The sequence below is a fragment of the Corticium candelabrum genome, chromosome 10, assembly GCF_963422355.1.
Source record: "Corticium candelabrum chromosome 10, ooCorCand1.1, whole genome shotgun sequence".
NCBI classification, from domain to species: Eukaryota; Metazoa; Porifera; class Homoscleromorpha; order Homosclerophorida; family Plakinidae; genus Corticium; species Corticium candelabrum.
This window is the reverse complement of record NC_085094.1, coordinates 3,280,100-3,286,890: the sequence shown is the minus strand read 5'-3', so window position 1 is coordinate 3,286,890 and position 6,791 is coordinate 3,280,100.

Below are 6,791 nucleotides of genomic sequence, written 5' to 3'. Positions count from 1 at the left end.
GACTATGGCAGTGTCCACGACGTTATAAGGAAAACGTATTATTATTGAATTGTCGCTCACGTGACCGGTTAAGCTCGATTGTTGATCTTTTTCACATCTTGGCATACATCTCACCAGTACTTGATAAGCCAACAATGCGACAATATGAAAGAAGAAAGAACTTGAGCTGATAAAATGTTCCATAAGAAAAGTTGAACAGATCTTGTAGAATAGGAGGATCGTGTCTGGCGAGAGGTCACGTGGGACATCCCAGTACAGAATGTTGAGGTTGAGGGATGTTGTAAGTCACATAGAAGTGTGTCAAAATTGTATCTTTCTTCCAATACTTCAAACACTTGTACGACACAGCTGAAATTGAGATATTAGTAACACTCAATTATAGCATACATCTCACCAATATTTGATAAGCCAGCATTGTAACAATATCAAAGAGGAAAGAGCTTGATCCGACAAAGTCCATAAGAAAAGTTGATCAGATTCCATTGTGTATGCCAAAATGTTGCCGAATAGACCCAGTCAAATTGGCTTCTCTCCAATATTTCAAAGACAACTCTACAACACAGAGACAGTTGCATATACTGTCAACGGGTACATCCATAGGAAACTGAAAAGAAAACCGAGGTTCATGCGTATGCCATTCCCACTTTTGGCCTGCTCGATAGAAAACGTGTATCGGTAAGCCAAAGTAGGTGGCAGCCGCCATAATTTCTGCATCAGTTCCCCATGTACCCTGCTTTGACATCGACTCGACGTGTTCATTGTAATCGCCATCTACGTAGACAGCAAATGAAACAGCGCGTTCCCTCATGAACTCTACGATCTGCTCTCTGTAAGTTAGGTGGTAACGTTGTGACCCCATAAGAGCTTCAGAAAAGCATTTGAATAGGCAATCACCCCTTCCCCCTACTTCAGTAATTTCTCGATTTTGTACAGAGAGCAGATGGTGCGCTTCACTGCGTGAAGACTGACATCTACCGCTATTTGACATTGCGGGTATCGTCCTCGGAGTCGCACAAGTAACGTGCAATGACCCAGTTTCCATTAGGTCAACATTACCCTGACTGCTGCCCACTAAACAGTGGCTTTCTGCTTGCACACCAATTTTTTCTAAATGTTTGGCTGCAAGCCTGCGCTCTTCGTTCTTTCTCACTTGAACGTTCTTATTTTTTGCAAGACTCTTCAGCCGCTCGAAAGCAAACGGCTGTAAAAGACAGTCTTGTAAACGTTTTACACGTGACAAAGCGACAAAAGAAAGTCCCACGGCAAATTCCTTTTTACCCAGGTCAATCACAGCTCGATCTAAAGTAAGACCTTGCGATTTGTGTACTGTGATTGCCCATGCCAGTTTAAGTGGAAGCTGTTGGCGTGACATCTCCCTATTTCCTGTTCTCCACGATCGACTGATGGGTGCAATTGGAACGCATCTTTCGCCTCTCCATGTGGGACCATTGTATTTGTCAAAATGCACCACAACAGCAATCGAAAGGTCAGGAGGTCCACCAGAACGATACAGTATCAGGGGCGGCGGAGCCGGGGGGATGGGGGGGCTAGAGCCCCCCCAACTTTATCAACTTTATGCTGTAGAATTTCTGCTTTCTGTAATGTTTACCCTTTCGTTAAAATTCAGCCCCCTCAACTTTCAACTCGCTCCGCCGCCCCTGAGTATAGCCACAATCGTTCCCATGCTCCCATTTACTAACCCTTGCTCTGTCCACAGATTGGAGGACGACATAACACGGGCACCTTCGCATAAGACTACACTGGCACGAAGACCCCCGGCTTCATCTTCACTGGCCTTTTTGGCCTCAGCACAATTGTGTATAGCCTTGATGTAGGCAATAGGCCTGCCTAGCCGACGTAGGTAAGCGACGTTGTATTCGGCCACCTCTTCCACTGTTGAGAATAATCGTATTGCTTCATCAAACAGTGTCAAATTCTCTCTATTTACCCGTGCCGACTCAATGGTACGGGTCATAAAAAGTTGCCAGTCATTTTCAGTGACGGCAGCATTTCTTAGTCGCAGAAGGGCCTGTCTGAATCTGATTTGAGCATCATCACTGCCGGCCTGCCTCATAACTTCGGTCGGCACTACCGACTCCGTAAATTCTGTGTACGTGGCTCTACCTAAATTCGACAAAATACCCTTCGAATCTGCGACATAGAGTGGAGTGTCTCCCACCGGAGGCAACTGTCCAAAGTCTCCGACCAGTACCGAGGACATATCACCGAAAGGCTCAGTAGCACGGTCAGGACGTGCCTGGCACGACCTCTGATGTATCGTGCCTAGCTGACGTCGACCGATCATTGACATTTCGTCTATAATTACATAACGACATTGCTTTAACTGTTCCTGCAGATTCTGTAGTGCAGGACCACGCAATTCATTACTTGCCGTAAAGTCGAGAGGCAGTTTTAACAAAGAGTGCAATGTTCTACCATTCACATTAAATGCTGCTACCCTGTCGGAGCAGCGACACGACATGCACCTCTGAGTAGAGAACGAAAGCATCCGATAAGATACGACTTACCGGTACCAGCCGTTCCACATATGACACATCGAAGTGGATCCGGCGACAGACCCCGGTTAAGTTTTTCGAAATGGCATTCGACAATGTCGTATGCAACTCGCCGATTGCCTAGTAAGAAATCAGGATTATAGTCGCTCAGGTCAACGTTCTGATCAACTACACCGTGTTCAGATTTATTACGAGCAATAAATGTTATGGCTTCCTGGGCATCAGGAAAATTCACAGCAGATGCTGTCCAATCGGTATTACTATCAGAACCCTGTTCGTTCTCTGGAGATTCTGAAAAGTCAGCATCTAACTGACACAATACCATCCAGTCTTCTAATGCGTGCCATCTATTATTGCACGTACCATTTTCATCGACATCGCAGGGTGCTAGATTGTCACCGTCGATTTCTACTTCGTCGCGATCTGCTGCCCTTTCAACGTCCTGAGCAAAACAAATCCGACGAGTCAGGTCGTCGGAACAATAGCCCTGCCATTCTTCCCACGAAGCAACTGCACTACCACCAAAATCAGCGGTCGGTTCTTCTGGGCACCGAAAAGGTTTATATTTTACCAGCTGCCTAGAGCAGTAAGTTTAATACTTTTCCAAATCATTTGGAAGTGCAGCCTTTACTTCGGGAACGTAACGAATGACAGCCTTTTTGTTGCGTTTGACAAGACGCCCCGTCCTTTTGAAATCGTACTGCGTGACAAAGTCATCAAAGCAGAGATTGTCAAAGGCCGATAGTGACGCATCAAGTCCCGAAGCTGTGGCCATTGAGTATCGGCAGCACTAAGCGTAAAGAATATAGTCGGCATGCCTAGTGCCTCTTGCATGGCCGCTAGGTTTAGTCTTTGAGTACACCAGTACTGTCTAGTTCCATGCAAAGAACTACTAAACCTCATTACTCGAGATGCAAACGAAGTCTCACCTCGATTAACCATCTCATTCGGTTCTTCCACGCTCAGATGGTTTTCACCAATTCTCTGTTTGACAAACACACGGCCTGTCTCGAGAGCTCGCCATCTCATCGTGGTGTTCAGTGCAAAGTAACGAAATCTGGGATGCTGCGCCAACCGTCCGTCACGATAGCGAATGAGATGCTTCGAGTACCGACCGAGCGTTAGCCGTCGCTGTCTCGTCAGTTTCACGAGCTCGCCTGTCAGAAACACGTGCAGACATCGCTTGAAGCCTGACAGTGCGCTCCTCGTCAGTTTCACGAGCTCGTCTATAGGAATCACGTGTAGCCACCTGTTGAAGCCTGACTACACGCTCGTCGTCAGTTTCACGAGCTCGCTTAGCGGCACTACGCGCAGACACCGTTTGAAGCCTGACAACGCGCTCCTCGTCAGTTTCACGAGCTCGTCTTCTAGCGACCTGTCTAGCAACCGCTTCAAGCCTAGTGGAGCGCTTCTCCTCACTCTCACGAGCCCGGCTATTGGCGACATGCAGTGCTGACGATCGTCAACAGTTTCTACTTTGCGCGCTTTCGTCGTGTTGATAAGAAGAACACCACAATGAGTGGTGGAATGCTTCGCGAGAAGCTCACTCTAAATGGGCTGAATTGACTTTCGGTCTGTCTGTCGGTATGTTTGCACCTATGTTTGTTTGTAAGCGTGTGTCACGCTCGGGGAGTTTGTCGAGCCAATCAGCAATCGTTTTGGGACGCAAACGTAGGTGACGTAACAATCCAACGCCTAAACAATGGCCTGACGTAACAATCCCGCGGATAATGACCAGTCACCAATCGCCGGTGAGCATTCATTAGCGTCCCAACTTTACGAAGACGAGGAAGCATTCGAGACAAGCGACTAGAACAGAACGTTCTGAAGACTTTACAAGGTACTTGCAGTCGAATGACTCGACTTTTCACTTTGTACACGGTGTTGCGAAGAAAAATAATTTTTGTCATGTTTTGCAGCTACACGGACCGCAGAAAAACAGAAGAGACAGCAGGCTTTACAAGGTTTTCTACCTCAACGTGACTGCATGTTTAGAAAGGTCCTACGAAAGAGATTTCGTGTTTTGCAGCTGCACGAAAGAATCAGCCGAACTGGCGGTAAGTACGCGGTCGGCAGAAACGCATGCATCGCAAAGCTGTATAGAAGTGGCGAATGCATGCCAAGCCTCGCCCTGTAGATCGCTGTCAGCTCCGTTGGCCGTCGATTCGGACGATGTCGGGCATTGCCTAGAGGTCGCACCTATAGCTATGAATGATAGCTGTAGTAGCCGGACTGACGTCGAGGTCTTTGATGTACCGGTCAGTCTGGCGGGTGCCGACCTCGGCAAACCTCTTAGTCCTGCCAGTGCAAGTCGCTGGCAGTCGATTGATGATGGTGCGACAGTGACGCGTGATATCTAGACAGTCGAAAGTGCCGTGCAATCTACGTGTACCGGTGTACTTGCGCGCGTACAGATGCATGATGTATCTGAAAGCATAGCACTTTCAGAGTGTTTGACATGTAAAAGTGGTACGTGTACATGTCGTGATACGTTTATGTCTTTGCATCACGGTGAGTCACCAAAATCCAAACGGCGACGTCTCGATCGTGAACGCCGACGACGTCGTCGTGCGAGCGAGAGTGAACTCGAAAGATCTAATCGTCTAGATTGCAATGCCGAGAATCGGCGTCGTCGTCGTTCGCGAGAAAGTGGCATGCAGTCGCACACGACGAAAGCGCGCAAAGTAGAAACTGTTGACGATCGTCGACTCCGTTTGAAGCTTCAAACATTGGCACTGCACGTCGCCAATAGCCGGGCTCGTGAGAGTGAGGAGAAGCGCTCCACTAGGCTTGAAGCGGTTGCTAGACAGGTCGCTAGAAGACGAGCTCGTGAAACTGACGAGGAGCGCGTTGTCAGGCTTCAAACGGTGTCTGCGCGTAGTGCCGCTAAGCTTGTGAAACTGACGACGAGCGTGTAGTCAGGCTTCAACAGATGGCTACACGTGATTCCGATAGACGAGCTCGTGAAACTGACGAAGAGCGTGCTGTCAGGCTTCAAGCCGTGTCTTCATATGTTTCTGATAGACGAGCTCGTGAAACTGACGAGGAGCGTGCCGCTACGCTCCGATTAGTCGCTGAAAAGGTCTGTACTAGACGAGCACCATTCCGATACCCGACCACCATTCCGAAACTCCTGGGCAGAACAGTGATCGATCATAGTGCACCAAGTCAATCTCTGTCTGTGTATGTCTGTTTGTTTGTTTGTTTGTGTGTGTGTGTGTGTGTGTGTGTGTGTGTGTGTGTGTGTGTGTGTGTGTGTGTGTGTGTGTGTGTGTGTGTGTGTGTGTGTGTGTGTGTGTGTGTGTGTGTGTGTGTGTGTGTGTGTGTGTGTGTGTGTGTGTCTTTCTCTCTGTCTGTCTGTCTGTCTGTCTGTCTGTCCATTTGTCTGTCCGTCTGTCAAAGTAAAATCAGTCCGTCTGTCTGTCAGTCAGTCTCCCAATCGTCTATCATCACATAACAATTCAATACCTTGCTCTTTTCCATCTCTAGCAATCCTCAACAATTCCTGATAATAATGCTGATGTCTTGTATCAGGCAGCGACGGATCACGACACGCCAAACTCGAACAAGCACTTGCACACCTGCCATACAATACAAAAAGCAATTTAAAATTTTTTTAAATATTAAAATGCATACTTGTCAGTATGATCCAATTTCAGCAAACAATCTGCTAATGGAACAAGAACGTTGACAGTAAGAAGATGCCAACTTTCTGCGTCTTGAATTTGACACGAGTCGGTTAGTAAAGGTTCCGCTCGTTCAAACTCCCCACGCCTCCTGAGACAACAAATACAAAAATCCAACAAATATTCAAAAGTAAAAATATAATTAATTTAAAATTAAAATAAAATTAATTACAAATAGAAATAAAATTAATTTAAAATAAAAATGAAATTAATTATTATTAAAATAAAATAAATTAAAATTAAAAATAAAACTAATTAAAATTAAAATAAAATTAAGGCTTGAATGTAATTTAATAATAAAAAAATAATTTAAAATTAATTAATTAATTGTTTTTGGCATAATTTAATTTAAAAATTAATTTTTAATTATTTTTAATATTTTCAAATTAATTAAATTAAAGCTTTAATGTAATTAAATAATTTTAAAATTTTAATTTAATTATTTTTATTTATTTAATTAATTATTTTAATAAAATTAATTAAGGTTTTAATTACACAAAATTGTTTATGTCCAAGTAACGACTGATTCAGATACAAACTCAATTAACTAAACTTGTCAAATTAATATTAATTTGTTTTAAGTCGTCGT